The sequence below is a fragment of the Vicugna pacos genome, chromosome 8, assembly GCF_048564905.1.
Source record: "Vicugna pacos chromosome 8, VicPac4, whole genome shotgun sequence".
NCBI classification, from domain to species: Eukaryota; Metazoa; Chordata; class Mammalia; order Artiodactyla; family Camelidae; genus Vicugna; species Vicugna pacos.
The window spans coordinates 6,928,470-6,952,520 of NC_132994.1; the positions used below are offsets into that span (position 1 = coordinate 6,928,470).

Here is a 24,051-nt window from a genome sequence, read left to right on the forward strand (position 1 = left end):
CAGGGAAACACTCAGTAGCACTGATGCTGAGAATCTTATGAGTATGTTCTGTAGAGCGAGGCACCTGCTGTGGCCACTCATTTCTTTTGACAAAGGAGAGGAGCGAGTGACATACATCTGTGAATTGACAGCCAAGGAGTATAAAACTTTCTTTCAAAGTAATTAACAGTATTCTAGTTTGACTTACAAAGGTCAAGCCTATCTTGAATCAGGAATATTTCTTATTGTGACAATTATTTAGATTTGTATATTTCAACTCCAGTTCCAAATATATTATAAATTATTATAATTAATATTATAAAATATATTAAACCATATATATCATATTCTCTCCTACAAAAAAGAGTTGGGCTGTTAAGCTGCTTATTCTTTTCATATTCTACTGTTATAACATGCTAACAACCATGCAGTTTTATAAATAACGTATGTTAAGTTCACAAATAGTCTAAATCAAGTCACAGTGTACTGTAGGACTCTAAATCTAAATAGAGATCATAAGAATCCAGAAGCATTCTTTTTCTACTGATATAATGATCTGAGAATTGCGATTTCTATGGTTTACAAAATAGAAGTTAATTAATTAGTAAACATGGGTATACATTAATTTTTTTCACCTTTTCCCTAGGCAGATGCTGTCTATTATTTTAACAACTTTCTAGGAGGTGTGCGTTACAAATAAAATTTTGAAAATTTTACTGACTGCATAATTAAGATAGTTGCAACGCAGAAACTACTGGTTTTCTATGGTTGCTGTTGCAAATTGTCACAAATTTAGTGATTTAAAACAAACACAAGTTTATTATCTTACTGTCCTATAGATCGGAAGTAAGAAAAGAGCCTCGATAGGCTAATCAAAATGTTGGCAGGGCTGCATTTTTCTGGAGGCTGTCAGAGAAAATCCACTTTCTTCATCTTTACAATTTCTAGAGGCCATTCAAATTGTTTGATTCCTGGTCTTCTTCATTTATTCTTAAAGCCAGGGATGGTGGGTTAAGCTCACACATGGCATCACTCTGACTGCCTCTTCTGACTCCTTCTCCCACCTTTAAGGACCCCTTTGATTACACTGACATACCCAGATAATCCAGGATAATACCTTTCTTTTAAGGTCATCTGATTGGACCTTAAATTTTATCTGCAACCTTAAATCTTCCTGCCATATATATTCATGTGTATTCACAGGTTCTGGGGATGAATAGGCAAACATATTTGGAGGCCACTATTCTGAACACCACAGAGATGTATTGTGAAATGTTTTTCTTGGACAAACTAAGGATACTGGGAATCTCAATTAAGCATATATTTTGGATACTACCCTTGCATTTGCTTACAATAAAACGTTCTTTTAAGGAAACAGAGGAGAGATGAATGAAACAACTTTAAATTTTTTAAAGCTAATGTTGTAAATACTGTATCCATGAGAAGTTTATGCATTAGGATTATATTTCACTTCCATTGAATTATGTGGTTTATACATTGATGGACTCAATATTAACATTTTTCCCAGTAAACATCATTGTATTCCAAAAGAACTGAGACCAGAATAAAAGAAGTTCTTAGAAATAAGTACACATGAATTGAGGAAACTGTGATATATTTGATGGACCTTCTATAGTGTTTCAAATAAGACTGGTACACATATAATTAAATTTACTTTTTACTAGGATTAATTTTCAGAATCATGAAAAAATTTATTTCAAGAGTATGAAAACGGGGGGTTGGGGGGTGGGCAAGATGGCCCTTCTAGAAGAAAAGCTTTAGAAGAAAACATAGGCAGTACACTCTTGATATCAATCTCAATAATATTTTTTTTTTTAGAATTGTCTCCTTAGGTAAGGGCAACAAAAATAAAAATAGACTAATAGGACTACATCAAACTAAAAAGCTTTTGCACAGTGAAGGAAGCTATCAACAAGACAAGAAGGCGACTACTAAATGGGAAAGAATATTTGCAAACAACATAAGAGTTAATATTAAATTATAATGATAATGAGTTACTATTCAAAACAGAAAAAGTACTCATACAACTCAACATCCAGAGAACAAATAACCCAATGAAAAAGTGGGCAGAGGATCTGAATAGACATTTTTGTAAAGATGGTATCTACATGGACAACAGGCATGAAATGATGCTCAATATCAGGGAACATCAGGGAATTCAAATCAAGATCAGAAGGCTATTGACACAGCATTGTAAACTGACTGTACTTCAACTAAAAATAAGTAAATGAATAAGTAGCTCTGAAATCAAAAAATAAGCAACAAAGATATACTGTACAGCATAAGAAAGTATAGTCATATTTTGCAATAAATTTAAAGAGTATAATATATAAAAATATTGAATCACTAGGTTGTACACTTGAAACTAACATAATATGTAAATCAACTATATTTCAATGCAAAATTAAAAATATTTTTAACAAATTCTAAATTAATAAATTAAACTGTGTCTTGTATAGCACAGTTGAGAAGTTAGAGTTTACCCTTACACCTTTTTTCTTTCATGATGATGTGATGTCATGTTCAGGACCAACTCCTGTAGATGAAACTGATTTTAAAATAAAGTAGGCTGAGGTATCTATTATTTCAAACTTCAGCAGCCAGGGTCCCAGAAGGAAGCAAATGGCACACTTAATTTTTTAATAACAGGTTTATTGAGGTATAATAAATACTTAAAATTCACCCTTCTAAAGCATATAATTCAGTGGTTTTTAAGATATCCACAGAGTTGTACAATTGTCATTAGTACTTCATTTTAGAACATTTTCATCACCACGAAAAGAAATCTAACACTCATAGCAATCACTTCCCATTTTTCCCTCCTTTCAGTCTCTGGCAAGCGCTCTGTGTATTGGCTTGCCTGGATGTTTCATATAAATAGAATAATACATGGGCTATTATGACAGATTTCTTCACTCAGCATAATGTTTTTAAGGTTCATCTATGTCATAATAGATATTGGTACTTTATTCCTTTTTGCTGCCAATAATTCCATTGTATGGATATACATTTTACTTCCCCATTCATCGGGTGATGGACATTTTGGTTTTTTTTCTGCATTTTGGCTTTTGTGAGTAGTGTTGCTATGAATAGTCAAGCACAAGTTTCTGTATGTACAAATATAGCTGTGTGTTTTCATTTATCTTGAGTGTATGCCCAGGACTGAAATTGCTGAGCCATATGGTCACTCTATGTTGAACATCTTGAAGAACTACAAACGCGTTATAAAGGGGGCTTCATCACTTTGCATTCCAACCAGCCACGTCTAAGAGCTCCAACTTTCTCACATCTTTTCAACACTTCTTATTATCCTTTTTAATTTTATCTATCCTATGAGCATAAAGTGATATTTCATAATGGTTTTCTTTTGCATTTTCCTAATAACTAAGGATGTCAGTACCTTTTCATGTGCTATTGACCATCTATATAACTTCTTTAGAGAAATGTCTATTCAAATATTTTGCTTATTTTTAATTTGTTTGCTTATCTTTTTATTGTTGAGTAGTAAGATTTTTTAAATATATATATTCTGGATATCAGATCCTTAGTAAATATATGATTTGCAAATATTTTCCTCCAAAAAAAAAAAGAATGCACTATCATCTCACACCTATCAGAATTATTATCAAAAAGACAAAAATAACAAATGTTGGCAAGGATGTGGTTAAAAGGAAAACCTCATACACTGTCGGTGGGAATGTAAATTGGTGCAACCACTATGGAAAATAGGATAGCTATTCCTCAAAAATTAAAAATAGAACTGTCATATGATCTAGCAATTCCACTCTTGAGTATTTATCTGAAGAAAATGAAAACCCTAATTCAAAAAGATACATGCATCCCCTGTTTGTTGCACAATTATTTACAATAGCCAAGCCATATTATGGCTGAGTAATATTCCATACATACACAATGGAATATTACTCAGCCATAAAATGAATGAAATCTTGCCATTGTCAACAGAAGGGTGAGCCTATAAGATTTATGTTAATTTAATAAGTCCAATAGAAAAAGACAAGTACTATATGAGTTCACATATATGTGGATTTAAAAAAACAAAACAAATGAACAAACATAACACAACAGAAATAGAGTCATAGATGACACAGGGAGTAAACAGGTGGTTGCCAACAAGGAGGTTGGTAGGTAGATGAGAGAAATTGGTGTGGGAGATTAAGAGGTAGAAACTTCTAGTACAAAATAGATGAGTATGGGGAATGTAGCCAGTAACAGTGTAATATCTTTGTATGATGACAGATGGTAACTAGACTTATTGTGGTGAATGGTGATCATTTTGAAATTTATAGAAATATTGAATCACTATATAGCATACCAGGAACTAACATAGTGTTGTAGGTCAATTATACTTCCAAGAGAAAGAAAGAAGGAAAGAAACATAGAAAAAGAGATCAGATTTGTGGTTATCAGAGGCAGGGGGTGGAGGAAGGGGGAATTGAATGAAGACAGTCAAAAGGTACAAACTTTTAGTATAAGACAAGTAAATACTAAAAGTATAATGTATAACATGATAAATGTAATTAATAACACTCTGTTTTATATGAAAGTTAAGAGAGTAAATCATAAAATCTATTTAAAAAATCTTTCTAAATGCTGAAAAGATAAAGAATATGAAATTAAATTTGATTTTGATTTTACCTTGTTGATGTGTCAAATAGAAACACAGAGGTCTGTTGAGCAGGAAAAAAAAGAGCAAGTGTGTGTAGTATAAAATTAGAATTCATCCTGAAAATAAATATAGAAAGTCATTGCTATATAGAAGTGGAGTGAAATGAGAAGCTAGAAAGTAAGCAGTTTTATTTACTTCCAAGTGACTTTAAGTAAATGTCAGTCAATTTGTGAAGAATAAAATTTGCAATATCTTTATATGAATACATTCATTCCCAACAAGATTTCAAACTAAATGGTAGGCATGATTACCACACTGTTTCTTAAGTTTAGAAAAAGCACTTCCTCAAAAGACATAGCTCTTGACTGACTAAGGAGACTTTGTTCTTTCCAACTGAATTTTTTAAAATGCTCTTTACTCAGGCTTCAAGGTATGGGGAGTTGAATTTATTTAACCTACTTAACTGACAATACTATATAAAATACATAGCAAGCACAAAACAACAAAACTGAATAAGCCCTCACACCCCAACAGAGCTGAAAGCTGTATGAAAGAGTTGGAATTATTCATATTTTGACAAGAAATGTCTGTCACTCTGGCTATACTATTATTTTCTTTCCTATTCTGTGTCTTTAAAATGACATGTTGACATGAAGTATTTTTACTAGTAGCAACTGAGGTTAGAATGTATTGGGAAAAAATTTGCATGCTATTTGAATATTTGACATAAAAACTATAAGTTGAAATCTAGAAACTGTTATAGTCCTCTATTTTTTGATCCTCCCCTCCATTCATTTCTGATGATTTCATCCCTTGTTTGAAGGTATTAATTTTTACTTGAAAGAGAAAAGCAAAAAACTACCCCAAATAATCATATGCTTTCTATTTGTAAATGCAGTATTGCATGGACTATTGTATTGCTCAGAACAAATGTAATGCAATTCTCATGTATAAAGAATTCATTTAAATGACACTTTAAAAGAAATTTGAAAGTTCAATGTGACCATACTGCTTGCTGTCTAAACATCAGTATTCAGTCACAAACAGTGCCTCTGTTTATAAGCCATTTGAATCTGCTCCATCCCGGAGGTGATGGTGGCCAATGCTCTTGCTGTAGATGCTAAGGCAGTTTTTCAGATGTAAAAATATCAAAAAGAGGGCTACTTGCTTCAACATACCTTCCATATAATTAAAATTTGGATTTAGGGAGAAAATATAGCTGATGGATCCATTATCGTCAAGAAGTACAAGAATATGTCAAAATTTAAAGCTTCATGAGCCCAACTAGCATTACCATTTGGTCAAAAAAAAAAAAAAACCTTCAGGAACTGTGATGTCATGCCATGCTTTCACAGTTGTCATCCTAACCTAGATTGTCTTAAGAACGATCTTTCAGAAGATGTACATGATTTCCTTGAAAAATCATGTTCTTTTGTAGATAGCTAAGTGTATGAATTTGTAATGATCCTTGATTTTTAGTGAATTTTATCATCTCGCTTCCAAAGTACCTTTGTCTGCACCATTTCATCTATGTCACCATTTTATTCTGAATCTCTCACTTCTGTGTCGGATCATTGTGCAGAGATCAGTCCCCAAAGTCTTGAGCTGTACTAAGTAGCCTTAGTTACAACTGTGAAGCTGCCAGTAACACAAGCACAGTGTAAAATCATCCTGTCTCTGAAGACGTACCACATTCTCCCTATTTATTACCCTAACACACCTTGCTCTGGATTTCTGCATGCTTGAAGAATATATAATGAAATACTACTCAACTGTAAAAAGGAATGAAATAATGTCATTTGCAGCAACATGGGGACCTAGAGATTATCATACTAAGTGAAGTAAGTCAGGCAGAGACAAATATCATATGACATTGTTTATATGTGAATCTAAAAAATAATGCAAATGAACTCATTTACAAAACAGAAAGAGACTCGTAGACATAGAAAACAAACTTATAGTTATCAGGGAGGGAAGAGGGAAGAGAGAGGTGAATTGGGAGCTAGGGATTGGCTGATACAAACTACTATGTATAGACTAGATAAACAAGATCCTACATATTCCATGGTTTATAGTAACCTGTAGTGAAAAAGAATATGAAAAAGACTATATATGTATAACTGAATCACTATTCTGTACACCAGAAACTAATACAACATTGTAAATTAAAAAAATTAAATGATAAAAAACAATACACACAGAAGAGTATTTCATTTTTCTCTAGAAATGCCACATCAAGGGAATGTAGTCAATCCCCATATGAACTATGTTTTTCTCATATCTTACTTTCCAAAATTGACAGGAACACAACACATCAAAAATAACACATCAAAAATGTTTTCCATGATTTTTGTTGAAAGTTCTTTCAAAAGAAGAATTTCAGGAAGAAAGTTGATAAATATTAAGTTACTCAATGTGTCTCTAATAATCAATTAACACATAAAGTATGGCCACTATCTAAGGTATAGGATGTATTTAATCACCTATCTGTAATACCAAAAAGCAAGCTATTATTATACCTAAGATTCTGTTACAGGAATTGTGGAAGACTAATACAGGAAGGGAAGTAATTTGTGAGGTGCTTTGCAATCAAGTAACTTAATCTGGGACAAAAACTTAAGATGTAGATATAAAATACTCCATTTTAAAAGATGAGAATATTGATATTTAGTGTGGTAGCATGACTGCCATGGAAATTCCTGAATATGCAGGCTGATCACGTTGAGTGTGAAATTTATTTGGAAACCTCAATCCAGAAATTGGGTGGGGACTCTGGTCTGAAGCAATGATGTCGCATAATTGCTGTATTCTACTTTCTTATCTTCAACATAATTGCTTACTTCCCTGATATAACTTCTGTACCATTTTTAATAGCTGAATCTGAAGAAATTAAATTTTTCTAAGGGAAAAATAAAGTCTTGGTACAAGTTTTCCATTACGACAAAAAAATTACTAGAGCTGCAACTTCATTGTTAATTCCAGATAGATGAGGATTTTACTGGACATTAAGTGCTTAAGAGTTTCTATGTGATGAGATTTTGATAGATTGAAGCTATTAAGGCCATGTTTTTGTCAGACTACTTTGAGCTTCCAAAATAAGAGAAGATCTATAGTCAGGTGGTGTATAAATCAAGATTATTATTATGATGTTAAATATAAATGTTATAACTGAGTAAAGGATGCTCACATGATTTCAGTTATTGCAAATGACAATTACATTGATACATGCAAATGTAAGAATGTTTGAATATAAAATGAGTATTTCAAGATGATTTCTAAGTTTCCCACAATTTGAAAATCTAGAGATTGTTAACATTTTGGTAGATCTCCATGTCTGCTTTTGTTCACATAGAAAATAAAGTGTTGCATTAACATAGATTTAACATTTGAAATTATAAATAGTTGAGATGATTTGTATATATAGTGTCTTCCTTTTTTTACCTGACAGTATGTTTAAGAACTTTTCCAGTTACTTAACTTTTATTTTATTAATTACTAGTGTAGAATATTTCATTATAAATATGCATCTATCTGAAATAAACATCCCTAATTTTAGACATTTACTTTTTCTTTGTTTTCATTTCTATTTTAAACAATGTTGTGACTGATATCAGTGTCCTTACATCTTTTACGAACCTTTCAACATATTGTAATAACAGATTTTATAGGGCTGGGAGAGTTTTACTGATGAGTCAGAGTACCTAAAATTATTTGAGGTTTTTTGTTTTATGAAGCCAAATTGCTTTCCAGAAATGTTTTACATATGTCCTTTCCCAGAGACTGAATGATCAAACTCATACCAGACTTAAGTATTATTTTCCTTAATTTCTTACTAAATTGGCTTGAAAAGTACATGCCATTATTTTACTTTTGACTCTGTATTATTAGAATAGCTATTTTTATGCTATTAGTTTTTGCTCAATTTTTAAAATCAAAATTAGGATTTACATATTTTTCTCAGCTTGGTCTGTTATTATTTGTTTGAATAATGTTTCATGTGGTTTTATTTTATCAACTTATTTAGAGTCATTTATAACATGTTCTGCTGAAAGCATTTCAACTAAATCTGAATGGTTATCCAGCAAATCAAAGATTATGGACCTTGGTCAGGTTATCTCAATATATTCAGGATATAAATTAGCTGAAGTATAATCATTGCCTGAATCTCAGTAATAGATACCTTGGATTTCAGTTTATAAATGTTTGTAGCAGGGGGAAGGAGAGTTATAGTACAGCCGTTGCTTGATGAAAATTTTATTTTAGTTATTGGTGAAACAGAAAATATCAACTACACTTCTTCCAAATCTTTTTTTTTTTAGTGTTTTCAACCACATAACACACATTTTTCAAGAGTATGAAGACTATAAGATAGTTAGACTATATAATTGATATGAACCAGTTAGAAGGTCTGATGAATAAAAGCATATTTATAATGGTTTCACAATATCAAATTAAAAGAAAAAAATCTAAACAAGAAATATGGCATAATTGTACTAAATAAACACAGAATTTTATGAAGTCCACAATGAAGAAGTATATGAATGGAGAAAAATACCACATTCCCCCCAAAAACTGCTTTGGTAATGGAAAGGCTATACTTTCAAACATTTTTATAAGCATACTAAATTTTCAGTAAAATCCTAAGAAAATGCTTTGGGAATTGAAAAAAAATGTAACTGCATTCAGAATAAAAGATTTTTGAGAAAAAAAAAGATAATATACCCCACAAAGTTTATAATATTTCAATATGAATTTTTAAAATAATATATGCACAAAAGCAATCAAAATACAAGAATATTATAATAAATTTGAGACCTCAGAAACAGACACAGAACAAGAAAGCATGGTATCACAGTAAGAAGACAAGACATAATTATTCAATACATACTCATGGAACAATTCATTGTAAGGAAAAATAGTTTCCTTTATCTTCCAGCATTTAAAAAAATTAAATTTCAAAAGAATGTAAATATTAAATGTAAATGAAAAAGAATAAAGAACAGAATAAAATATTGTAGAAAGGTTATGTGACTTGAGACTTATCAAGGAAAATTGCTTACAAAGTATAAAAACAGGAGAAGAAACTGGAAAACACTGCTATCACTCACTATAAAAAATTAAAATATATATCTACCACATAAAGAGAACAATAAACAAAACTGAGACTAATAGACAGCTAAGTATAGCATTTAAAATACAAATGAGTGTTATGTTTTCATAATGTACTGGAAAAAGTATTCTAAAGATGTCATACTATACAAAGTCATAAAAGAAAAAAATGTGCTAATCCAAGTACATAAAAATACAAAACACCTGTACAGAAATAGATTAAAAGTTAAACTCAAATTTGGAAAAACATTTTGCTTAATTATGACATAGAATTTTAATAATCATCCAGAAATAAATACTATATTCATTAAAAATATATACAGGATGAACAAATTCTAAAAGCCTTACAATTGGCTTATAAAAATATAAGAAGTAAAGCTCCACTAATAACCAATTATATTCAAATTAAGAAAAAGTTTCAGTTTTTTTTTCCAAAAACAATTGGAAAATTAGAAAACTTGAAAGGGACAGACAAATTGACACCTAGTACTAGAAAGAATCTGTGGTTTATATCCATTCATTGATTGAATCAGTTAAGTTTGTCAATTTTATTTAATAAGGATGCTATATCACGCAAAACTTTAGCCTCCATGTCATTCTGATACAGAAAAAACAAAACAAAAAAACCCCCAAAAAACAAAACTGTGGGGCAAGAGGATGGCCATGTCCCAGGTCTCAGTTGAATCCCTGAGACATGCCCCACCAAGTGTGGTCCTTGGATTCAAGCTGGAAAGAACTCAAGAGTGAGTCATAGTTGAATAAAAGTAGTTTTATTCATATATATATATATATATATATATATATATATATATATATACTCCATAAACAAGTTCAGGCTGTTTTAGAAGACAAGAGAAAGGCCATGAGGTGTGGGGATGTGTGTTTAAAGTAAAAGTAGATACACACTCCATAGGCAGAGTGTGGGCAGTGTCACTCAGAAGGGAGAGTGGCCAGGAGGTATGAGGGCTGTTTTTATGAGCTTGGGAACTTCATATGCTAGTTAGAGGGTTATTCCAACTACTTTTCGGGAAGGAGCTGGAATTCCCAGGAATTGAACAACTGCCCACTTTTTGACCTTTTATGGTTAGCTTCAGAATTGCCATGGTGCCTGTAGAAGTGTCATTCACCATGCTAACATATTACAATGAGGATATAATGAAGCTCAAGGTCTACTGGAAGTCAAATCTCTTGCCATCTTGAGCCTCAATGTCTACTGGGAGTTGAATCTTCTGCCACCTTAGTGTTAATCGCTGTATCATTCCTTAATGGCTGTGCTCTGCTCCCATCCTTCTTGTCTCAATTCTTCATTATTGATGTTGTTTCATCATGCATAGATTATATTCAAGTCTCCTTTTCAAAATCTTCACCTTCATATGTAGGGATCTGATATATTTGCTCCTTATTTGTAATACCAGTGAGGAATCCATCATTCACATCCATAAACAATGTTCTTCTCAGTCTTTATTTTTCTTCTTATTCTTTTCAAGACTTCCACTGATTACAAGGTATTCCAACCTTTCTCTTCTTCCTCCTATCACTTAAATGTATGTTCTACTCCTTTGCCCTTCCTCCTTTTCTCTATTTTTAGCCTGGGATATCCTATCTATCTGGAGCTTTAACTGTGAACTGTATGGTGCATAGTAGTTGATGCTACAGGGTAAACCCATCTCCTGTGTTTCCTTTACTATTGCATTTCCAAATGCTTGATGATCCTAGCTTACAATTTTATCAATGCTTCAAATTCAATATGCCCAAATTTAGTCGATGTCTGATATTATCTCTTAATATCTTAATACTATCTTAAGCCAGCTCCTCCTCTTTTTGACTTTAACATTTTGTTTGGAGTAAAATCACTTGTCTCATTCTCTCCAGTACCATTTTTTTTTTTGAGGTTTATTTGTGCTTTTATTTGCCAGTATAATTTAACTACAGTGGCTTGCAAAATTTTTTGACCTAAAAATACATCTCAATCCAACAAACACACACACATGTAATATATACAAATATATATATATATACACAAAAACTGAAACCAAAGTTTTGACAAAAATGTCTACTGTAACATTGAGTGTCCTTGTTTATAACTTTAAGGCTTTTTTCTTCTTTTTTTTTTTTAGAGCTGTTTTAGTTTTGAAACAAAATTAACAGGAAGATATGGAAATTTCCCATATACCCCTTCTCCACACACATACATAGTGGTTATTTTTATTTATCAGAGTGGTACTTTTTTTTTTTAAACTAAGGATGAGCCTACATTGACACATCATAATTACCAAAGTCCACAGTTCACTTCAGTTTGGACAAAAGTATAATGACATATATATCCATCGTTATAATGTCATACAAAGTATTTTCACTGCTCTAAAAAAAAATAACTTCTCTACTCCGGAATGGCATATGCAATCTCTTTCTTTTTTCCTTTGAAAAGGGATTCAAAGCCTTTATGTCTATAAGGACACTCATGGCCCACCCATCCATGGAGCAGACAGACTCTAGGTGGCAAACTTCCTGACTAAATATTGTGGCTTTTCTTCCAATATTGAGCCCTGTCCCACTGGTCCTGCCCAGCAGCCATGTGGAGGTGCAGGGGGACACAAGCAGGGTTATTTGTTCACAGGAAAGCCCCAAGTTTTGTGCTCCTTGTCACAATGAACTCAGATTCCTGCTGGATGTGTTGTAAACAGAGGAGCCATTTCTTCAGGCCCCCTGTTCTAAGCACACCATATCCACTGCCCTTTTAAGATACTGCAATGGTACTGTTACTAAAAATACAAGTGACTTGTTTCATTAAAAGCTTTTTAAGTTTACAGGCTGGCTTTTGTAAAATTAATGAATCTCTCCATAAGAATAAGCTTTAGATACGTTATTTCTTTAGATTCACATCCATCAGTAAAAAATAAACCTAGATTAAGAAACAATAGATGTCATGTAGTAATCAGTGTTTGAATTTTTAAATTTTTGTCCAAAACTTCTGTCAACATTTACTTGCTATATGATTCAAATGTTCTGTTTATTGACTATGTGATATCATTATAATGCACACTTTGTAGTTCCTTTTGAAAAATGTCAATGCTCAACTTTTATACATATTTAGTGCTCCACTTAGATGATCTGAAACAATTGTATATATTAATCAGGACTACAGAACATAGAAAAAAATGTTTGCTGAAAAGACAATCAGTTCTTTTCTCTACTTTTTTAATTCATCAGATGAAACTTCAGAACTCAAAACTATACATGTCTTTTGAAAGATTTTACTATTTGTATGATCCATAACAATTTTCAAATTATGTTGACATATCAGTTAACTTTAAATGGTCATAAAATGTCAGTGGTTAGATTAGGCAAGTGTGGGTGTCTCTATTCTCGTTATAAAGATTTCTGAAATTTCTAGAATATAAAAAAATATCATGGCAATTTCATTTTTGGAAGTAAACAGAGGAATGGCAATTATTTCTGAAATTTGATTTCTAGAATCATTTCCGATCCATTGTGTGCTTAGTACAAGGGACAAAAAAGGGGGATATTTATAGTCTTTGAGGTACAATTGAAAGTCTCCTATTTATTGCCACGTAAATCTAATGTGAGCATGTTTTATAGTTATGTTCTCTTTCTATATGTGAACAGATGTGGGTTTACCATCTGTCTGTTTTGAGGTGGGTTTTAGCATTTAAAATCACCCAAACTTTGTTCCTTTAATAGCTTTTTCTGTTTTGCAGCTTCTATTATTTTGTATTGTGTGTGGGTGTGTCCTATGTCCCATATTATTATCCAATCTCTATGAAGTCAGAGTCCATATGTTATCTTTAAGAAAAGTGCTCTACATCCATTATAATTGTTCAAGGGTATAGTTAAGGGTATGGATGAAAGTTTAGTTGAAAATCTTTTCATCTGCCAATGTAATTATAATGTGTTGCTTGAAGTTTTGGTCTTATACAACAGAATTTCAAGTAAATCTTTACTATTACTTTAATTGCAAGGTAATTAATTCAAGAATGTAATGCAAAATTTTCCTCTGTACAAAATTATGTATATAATTTTATCAATAGAAGGTTAAGCTTTATTTCATGTGATTTGCCAATTTTAAATCTGCAGGCATCATTCATTAATGTCTTCAACAAAAATTTTAAACTCTAATCTGAACAGTTTATTTTCTAATAAGACAATTTAAAATGTGTTGTAAAACTCATCATTGTATTTTTAATAATAATTGCTTGAAATAGTTTTTATATAAAAGTTGTATTTCAATGAAAATATTTTTAACAAATATAAGACCAATATTAACTGTCAAGGAAGAATTACTGGTGTTCAAGAGTACATAGTATTTTTTTTGTAATACTTGGTTTCCTGTTCTATTTTGATTTCTATTCTTCCTTTTGATTTATATTTTGGTGAGATTAGTAGATTTACAGTGAAGTAACAAGAAGTTCTCCCTGTCTCTTTCGATCTTGCTAAATATTTTACAGTTCTACAGAACATGATTTATAAACTATCATCTTTTTCAGGAAGCATGTTACAAAACACACTGAAAAAAATCAATGAAATTTAATATTTTCTATAACATAACAAGCAGTAAGACTATCACAGCACCACGGTATTTTAAGATAGGATGCGATAATCTGTTCTAACTTATAAGGCAACATGGTGAAATCTTCTGCAAGAATCCTGGCAAGCGAATTCTCCTTTATTAGTTCTCATCAAAAACGTTGCAAGTTACTGTGTGGGAAACTTCAATTCAAATTAACATCCCTTAGAAAAACTGTAAAGCTTTCTGTTTTTGGCTTTAGGACTCTTACTGCTTTCTTAAATAAAACAACACACAAATTTGATCCTTTGACCACATTGTATTTTTTATGTTCACATAACACACGTAATACGTTCTGTCTTCTAAGTTAATATGGCAATATTAAAGACTTTGCACTCTGTTTCTGTAAGTTCAATGCAAAAATTTCCTCAGTAAATGTTATTTGGCACACTTTTAAGGTAGACCCAAAGGTCACCATCACCTACCTCACTTATATGTTCTTTATTTTTTCCTAGATAAATTCTTAAAACCCAAAATTGCAAATCGCATTTTAGATGTGATCTGATCTGCATAGCTGACAACAGAAATATTGTCTTCTTTATAATAAGGGATGGTTAGTGACAAATCTTAGGGAGTTAACATATTAGTTGTGTCTTTTTATAAAATGGCGGGGCTGTATTCAATCAATTATATTGCTCCATTAACTAAAAAATGTATTGTTTTTGTCCTTATGAGCTGTTCAGCTATGTCTGCCTCCCTGTTCTCTATATGAATAGCTGATTGCTGTATTAGAAATATAAAATAACTCATGTTTTAACATACATGTGGAGTATTTTCAAGGCTTAAGGAAAATGTAAGTATTATAGATATGTTATTTTAGCAACTCAAAAATAACTAGTATTAAAATGTAGGTATGTCCTTCTGGTTCTTCTAGTTTATTTTCTCCTTTTCAAGTAGCAAAATGGTCAATAGTATAGACTTTGGAAATCTCCAAATGATTGTTTGTTAGTTAATATAAGTGTATTTATTCATTCATTCTTTCATTCACCCACTTTTTAATTGAAGTATGGCTGGCATTCCTATTAGCATATATCTGCCCCTCCATGTAAGTCCAGGACTGAGAACTCTGAATTGCACTGGAAAAAGAATTTCAGAGGTGTTAGTAAGTGCATCTTTTTAATGTCAGCTAACTTCAAGCAGGGTTACCAAGGCACTAGCATTCTTATTTTCAAAAGGCTGAGGTTCGACAAAGATTTCCTACAACTCAATTTACCTTCTATGTGTTAACAGATTTACCTTAAGATTATTTTAGTAAAAACTACAAAGTTCCAAAGAACTAAATTATCAATTCAATTGTGATATCAAGGAGAAATTCTGTGACTATTGTGTCTTTATGTGAGATCAAGATACTTCATTAAAAGTCAGATAGCTCTTTGCTTCACCTATATGATTTGTGGCAAAAAAAAGTAAACAATTTTGGGGATTATGACTAATTTCTATCATCATATATCTTTCTGATATTCTGTTATTACTTTCCAAGTGAATACAATTCCATTAACTCATAACATTCATGGTGTATAATAATTCTTTGTAAAGCAAATGTGAAGTCAATTAACACAACTGCTTTTATCAGAATGCTAATATTTAAAAATAATTGAGTAAATTTTCCCTAAGTTTTTCAAAAATATTTGCAGTCATATATACAATTACAGAGTCTTAAAAACATTTTTAAAGAATATTTTAATGTGATTTGGTAGAATTTTTCAGTTTTTGAATTTCCATGAACAATGCATATAGAAATGAGGGCCAATGACCCCTTTCAGTCTTGCTCCAGTGAGGTTGGTGGCCATTTTTTTAAGTTGTTTCCACACATATGACAGTGGTTCATTTTTAGTGCCAGAAATTGTCTCATGTAAAACTTGGGTAGTATACTTCAGTGCTGGGTTTAACCAAATATGTCCAAACACACATCTGGCTTTGTGAAGTTTTACTTTTGAAATACTTTGTGTTTCTGCTTAACTCCATTATCATGGGTGACATGCTAGACTTTGTGATGAATAACTTGTAATGAAAGCACTGAAAATTTGAAAGTGAAGTTTTAGTCCTGGAGAAGACCAGCTATTAATACAAGAATTATTTTATATTGCATGGATATCACAGAAAGTGTTTAATGGATTAGCTGTGAACAAGCCACAATTATATTACTTTTCTGCAAAGAGGGAGGATATAAATTATAAAGGCAAATGGAAACATGCTAAGACCCAGTAACTATGACATCAGTTATATCTCAATAGAATTTTTGAGAAACGGGTTTGGTCTGAATTGCTAATTCTACATAACCTTTCTGGAAGCCGTCTAGAGCTGTTTTAGACCACACATTGAAGTAACAAATAATTAGCGACATGGCCTTATAACTTTCACAGGCTTTGGAGCTTCTACTCAGTTTTTAATTAGAATTTTGACTAAATTATTCATTGTCTGTAGGAGTTGCCCTGAGGAGAGAAAGTTGTTGAAAGTTTCACAAGAAAAGAGAAATTTGCTACTTAAAATATTCAAAGTATTGGAAAAAATACGGTGGGAGCTTTTATCATTTGGTTAATTTCATTGTCTTAAAATGTATTCCTCATTTCTGTCACAATTATTGGATATGCAAAGGTTATTACATAACTTTAAAAATAAGTAATGACAGAAAATCTATGACACATTTTTTTTTTTCATTCACAACACAGTCCTTTGGAAATATCCAGGATGTGAACAATTTTCCAGAAGTTTTTAAACCTCATCATTTCCCTGTCCCACCAAATAAAGCATATTTGAATTGAATTAAGACAATGTTAGTTATGTATTTTTTAAAAAGAAAATCATGTACAAATGTTGACATTTTGTAATGAAAACCTGTGTTTCTATACAAAGGGAAGAACACCCTTGAGCCAAGACATGGCATCTGAGAGTCTGTGTTATCACATAAGACCTGTATTTCTTTTGTATTATAAAATAATATGACTGACGTAGAATTTTTAAATATTTAGATTTATTATTAAATAATTTTTGAAATAAATCTTTTGGCATCTATTGGCAATTTTCTTAAATGTTCAGTGGAAACTAAGAATACATAGTAAAGGCAAGAGTTTCTGATTGAGCCAGAAGTTTCTCTGGCTCAATCAGAAACTTCTTCCAAACTTCTGTTTACTTTTACTGTATGTAGCTATCAAGTTAGGAGTCCTCAGATTTATCAATGGGTTCTTAAAGAGTGAAAATTCGACTACAGAAATATTCAGCAATGATGATACAGTTTAGTTTGGTAACTGTACAATGAAGTTTGGAGACAGCAGAGTGGAAAAGTTTGGGAGTGAAGTCAGAGAAGGAGGTTGGAACTGGAAAAAGAAAATCCAGAAAAATATGGGAAGAGGAGTAGATGAGAAAATATACGCCTTACAGTCCTACATTTGGTGCAGAAACCTAGTGTGATGAGAATGTGAGGTATAGTTAAATGAGACAAAATGCAAATGACTGAACCAGTCCCAGTAATAGTGGGTAGGAACTGAATGAGGAGACCTCTCTGATTTTTAAGGATTTAATTGTTCTGAAATACAGTGTAATCCCAAGGGAAGATTAGCCTTCAGAGCAATATTATTATTATTATTATTATTATTATTATTATTATTATTATTATTATTATTATTATTTAAACTCTTCTTCCTCTTCTGTAATCAGATCTAATTAGGCATTAAGTTCTGTTAATTACATCTCTTGATTATCTCTGATATCTTTCTTCTTCTCCTCACCATTTTTTCTGTCATTGGTTTAGTTTGAAAAGAAGGTAAAACTTAGAATAAGTAAAAATCATCTGACTGAAGCTCCGTTGATTTTTCTAAAACCCAGATCTTCCATGTTACTCTCTTTCTGAAATGTTTAAATGTCTCCTTACTCCCTGTGACATGTCCAGACATTTCATACAAGAAATCCTCACAATCTGGAAAGTTTTTAGTGTCATTTCCTGTTGCATTCTATATTCATTGGAGCAAAACCTTAATATAACCAAACTATTCGTAGTCCTCACAGCACAAAGTAGTCCCTAAGCCTTCAGGCTTTGGAAAATCCATTTGCTCAAAGGTCTTCTCTACTCAATAGCCTACCTGGTGATATTCAAGATTAAGTCCCTTATTACCTTCTTTGAACCTGCCAGGCAGAGTTAGGCACACTCTTTATTTAAGATGTACCACATTTTATTTTATCTGTTTGTTTCTTATCTCTCTCTCCTACTCCACAAGCTCCCTGACAGGAGCTTGCTTAAATTTTATCTACAATGTAGTGCTTGCCACATGGTAGAAAAATAACTGCTCAGTGAATAACTGAAAACATGACCTTCATTGCTTCTTGTCACTGAAATATCTGAAGACAATATTTGTAAAAATTTCAATGAACAAAGAAAATCAATTAACTTATAAAATAATCATTTCTGTAGAGTTAATGACATATAAGACAGTGCCTAAAAGCTAGTCAAAAAATGAATCCATGAACTTCAGTCACTGTTGCTAAAACCCGTTTAATCTCAGACTCCCCAGTTGGAAAGAATTCAAGAGAAAATTCCCCTGATCCATTTGGCATGCCCAGTAAAGGCATTCGCTTCAGGGTTGCAGCTGGTGAAACCGCCTGTTCAATGTCAAACTTGAAAGCTCTAGAGTGAAAAATGGTACATGTTGGGTGGCAAAGCTGTTGGTGTGGGCAGGACAGCCATTCCTTTGTCTTCTTTTCATCAGTTCCATTAGAACCAATCACCGATCTGTCAGGGTAGTAACTCTGATGAAAGAGTAATGTTAAGGCTTAATCTAGATAAAGTGCAAGTGATACTGAACTGTCAGTGGAAACACTGAGAGAATGTGGCCTGAAATAAAACCAACTTTTCTCTGCCAAGACATGGTACCTTTCTGTGATTCTAAAGATGCAAGGTGATTTTTGAATTCCTCAGACCATTTGCTTATATGCTTAGAAAATCGAACACAGCTGTACTGTACTCTCTGTGGTTCAAGATATAATGTGTTCACTTGTTTTGATTTGTAAACCCAGATCTCACAGCACCTTCATTTTTCTGTCATGAAATGATATAACAAAGTCACACTGCATTTTATGGCTAATGTGAGCTCTTTCATTTCTTATGAACTATTAATTTTGGTTGAGTGGTTTATCTCATTTAAATATGGAAAGAAATCACCCTGAAAATTGCTATTTTACTAATCAGGAGAATTATACACCATGATGCAAATCTCAGACTCTGGTGTCCATTTTTTAACATTTCAGTTGGATAAAATAATCTGCTCTAGTTATCAAGCAGTGGAAATGCTTAATGGAGACAATTAAATAGTACTTAGTCAAGGGACTACACAAAAATTATCCCTAATACTAAAAACCTCTTATTCTCTTCACTCCCCCTTTGCTAATATACTACTACAATTTAGAAGAGATATATTAATAATTAGCCAGTAACAGAAGCTATGGCACAAACTTTAAAACTATTAAGCCCATTGTTGTAAAATTGCTCTCATATAAAGTCATTGCAGTCATTCAGTAAAAACATGTCTTCACAGATGATGTACTTTGAAATTATCTATAAGAAACCAATCATCTCAATGTAGAAGATAAAACTACTAAGACAGATTTTCTTTCTCTTCATTCTGTTTCTGCATCATTACTACTTTCTTCTTTTCTTCTCTTCCTTTCCTCCTTTATTCTCTCCTTCCTCCTTTCCTTTGCATATTTTTGAATTTTTTATTCCCTAGATTTTGCCAATCATTTGAAAACCCTTTTAAAAACCTTTTACCTCCCCTTACATGTTTTTTCTCTTTTCTTTTTAAACATGAAAGAAATGCTTTAGGGTTTCAGAATAGAATAAATTATTGAATAATTAATCATGTAATCACACAGGAAAAACATTTATTTAGATATATCTTTACAGTTGTTGGCACTAAGAGGTTTGAAAGAAATATTGGACTTAAACCTTATTTTCCACAAGCTTATGTACTATAAAGCAGTTAAGACACAAACAAATAGCGCATCTTAAAGCAATCTATCCCAGCTCAGCGGCACAAAGTACAGTTAATATTAAGGCAAGAGATCTCTGTGACAGTCATTCTGATGGACTAGATGCAAAACAAGTGGAAATACTCTGAAGGACATCAGATGATAATAATGTGTCTTTTAATCCTGCCAAAGTCATTTGTGGGGTGAAGAGTAGAACATAATAGTCCCATGTATTTAACAGTGATATTTAAAAGCCAGAGAACGTAATGTCATGTAATTAACACTCTAAAGAGTTTTTTGTATACATACACTGTGCTTAAAAACTAATCGAGATATTCTTTCAGTTTGTTTATTGGATTTTACGCAGAAATGTCACTGATAATCAGCTTCGCCATTTTACACTATGTGTTTAACAAGTGAATGCAGGAGGGTATTATTAGAAATCAAATCAATAATGTTTAAGGAAACATGACAGAATCAAGACTATCATTTTTACAAGAAAAAAACTTTTCTCCAGGATAAAGTAAGATAGAAAATCAGTCATCTTTCTGGCCACCAATGCAGATAGAGTTAAAAACGTGTTTGGCTGAAATACTTAGCAAACAACCTTATCTGAAGACAGGCATTGTATTTGTTATGTACATTGGTACATAACGAAGTTGCCACATATTTAGTGGTTTAAAACAACACACATTTATTATCTCACAGCTTCTGCAGGTTGAGGGTCCAGGCACAGCTCAACTGAGTCCTTGGTTTGGGGTCTCACTGGATCAGGATGTTGACTGGGCTATGAGCTCGTTTGAGGCTCAATTCAAGAAGGATACACTTCCCACGTCCCCTCAGTTATTGGCGGCATCCAGGCCCTTGTAGGCTGCTCAACTAGGTGCATGGGCTTTTTGCTGGCTGTTGGCTGAGGCCACATTCAATTCTTGTTCATGGCCATCTCCATATGGTGACTCACAACATAGCCACTTGCTTCTTCAAAGTCAGCAGAGAAGGGAGTCATTTAACTAGCTGAATGTTATCACCTTATGTGACATATTAACATGCACTTAATCACATACATGTTCTCACATTTGCCATATTCTGTTGATTAGAAGCCAGTGACAGGTCCTGTCCAAACTCAAGGTGAAGGGATTATACAAGACTATAAACACCAGGAGGCACACATCATAAGGACCACCTCAGAGCTTACCTACCACAGAGATTATAAGTCATTGACAACAAAAACAAAACCAAAAAGCACATGTGCTTATATATGAATATTACTTAGGTAAATCACAGTTCTTTAACCTCTCAGAATTATCGGGTGCTACATTAAATATTGGTTCTACTAATCACTGATTTGCCATTGATTTGCTTTAGAATTACTTAAGAAAGATTCCCATAATTATCCCTAACATGAAAAAAATCAGCAAATATGAACTAGTAATAGTATTCTATCTGGAGAACTCACAGACAGTCTTCAACATTACAGTTTCACATAGTATGAATATGTAATTCATTAGATAGCACAATAGGCAATTTGAAGATAGTTTTCAAAAAGATTTCACTTACTTTTCAAAAAGATTTCACTTCTACATGTATCAAGTTATTAACCTTGAACACTAATTTTTCAGTGAAGTAATGTTGCTAATTACTCGTAATTCCATTCTTTGTAATATGTTATACTTGGCAATACTAATTTAATTTTTGAAAAAGAACTAAATATAGAAAAAAAAGAAGAGTATGAACATCAAAGACATAAAATCATCAGAAAGGACCTAAAAAATATTAACCATAATTTTTGTTTTGTTCGTTTTGCTTCATTTGGTTTCATTTATCCAGATAATATTACCGATAACAAATGACATGTATGAAAAACAAAACTAAATTTTACTTGACAGACATAGTATGAATTTTGTCTTTAGATCTATACAAATACTTTTACTAAGGAATATCAGCTTTTTCAGGAAAGGTTGGATAATTATATAACCATATAAGTTAGAGGAAATTTATAGTGGCACTCCTCCAATTTCCTCTCCTTAAAGAAAGGATAATTTTTGTGATATACTCAAGAAATGGTCATTCAGAATTTTCTTCAACATTTTTCTTGTAATTTGGAACTCATGGTTTCTGTTGGCAGGTTATCTACTTGAAAAAACACTAAAGGTTAATAAGCATTCCTTTACATTTTCTCATTTTCATATATAACTTCCTACGAGGTCTTAGTCTTTTTTCATGTAACACCATTTATAGACTTCAGTTTGTCCACCCTCCCCTGAATTCTGTCTAGATTTTCACAATTCCATGTAAACTTGTTAGTAGACACCATATTTATTCTGCATGAGATCTCGAACACAAAAATCAGTTGACACTATCAACTTCTTTTTATTAAACAGCCTAAGGTTCCATATACTTTTAAGCAGCTATGCTGTATTTCATTTTATATTATATTTCTTGCCAATCAAAAGTTTCTTTTATTTTTTTCACATACACCCTAATCCATCCAGATAGTCCCATATTATGTAACTGGTACATGAGTGCTTCAAAGTCAAATTATTACTCATCTTTTCTAAAACCTCAATGTGCTGGTTCAATCTGCTGTCTTGCTGAGATTTTTCAACTCAACTGTTGTCTAACACTTCAGCTTCTCCAGGATGACAAGAGACACTAGGAGCTGTTTCCTGCCTCCTTTATTGCCAAGTACACTGCAGACAATTACGAGATACCTACTAATTAAACGGAAAAGGGAATGCATGACACTGAAGATCTGTTTCTGGCCAATGACTCATGAAGGAAAATTTGCAGAGCAGAGAGTTAGACAGAAAATTAGTACTGATGACATTGTTGAGTCGTTGGATCCTTAAACCCTGAGCTAACCTACCTTTATACTTTCATTTTTGTGAGGTGATTTGCTTCTTTAATATGTATGTCAGTTGCCAGTGAATTTTTTATTTCTCGGCTAAAGCAAAAAAAAAAAAATTAGTTGTAATGACTAACAAACAAGTTGTAAGTGATTGAACCCACACCAATAATAAGAATTAAATACAGTCTACCATATAAGTTATATTACTTTCCCATGCCTGTATAACAAACGGTCACAATGTTAGCAGCTTGACACCACACAAGTGTACTATGTCACAGTTTCCATGACTTAGCAGTCTGGGTAGATTAGCTGGGTTCTCTCTTCAGAATCTCACAAGCTGCACTCACGTTGTGAGCTGGGGATACAATTTCATCTGAGGCTCGAGGTACTCTTTGAAGAATTCTATTTCTTATGACTGTAGGATGAAGGTCCCTGTTATTTTGCTAGCTGTCACGCAGGAACCCCTCTCAGCAGTTGGAATCTGCCTTCTGGTCCTAACCATGCAGTCCCCTCCACAGTGCTTCTCACAACATGCTGGCTGACTTCATCAAGGTATTGTCACGTCCATCCAGGGGATCTCCGTAATCAAAGTCAAATGCTTGTGGACCTTACTTATATCTTAAAATTATTTCCTCATTACCATATATAACCTAATAATGTGACATTCTGCATGTTTATAAATTCCACTGGCTCTCAGTGGAAGGAAATTATGATTATGGATGCATGGAGATGAAAATCATTTAAAAATTCTCCCTAACCCAAGAGCATGCTTTTATCAATCTTATTTACAAAGGTATGAAAATGAGTTGATTATAATTTGATTCCTAAATAAATTTACCACTTAATAGATGTTATGATAAGATGTACAATTGGCTACTAAAATAATGCTTTATTAATTTAACACTGAAGCAATATGAAATACCC

General features: G+C 32.4%; 1 protein-coding gene and 1 non-coding gene across 2 annotated transcripts in view; one reads left to right on the plus strand and one right to left on the minus strand.

Moving 5' to 3' along the window:
• EYS (eyes shut homolog) overlaps positions 1-24,051 on the plus strand; it is a 1,174,088-nt gene that overhangs the window by 209,533 nt on the left and 940,504 nt on the right. The gene's annotated exons all lie outside the window — the stretch shown is intronic.
• On the minus strand, positions 12,330-12,460 carry LOC116279692 (small nucleolar RNA SNORA11). Its single transcript, XR_004188994.1, has one exon. It is a non-coding gene; the product is annotated as a small nucleolar RNA SNORA11 (small nucleolar RNA).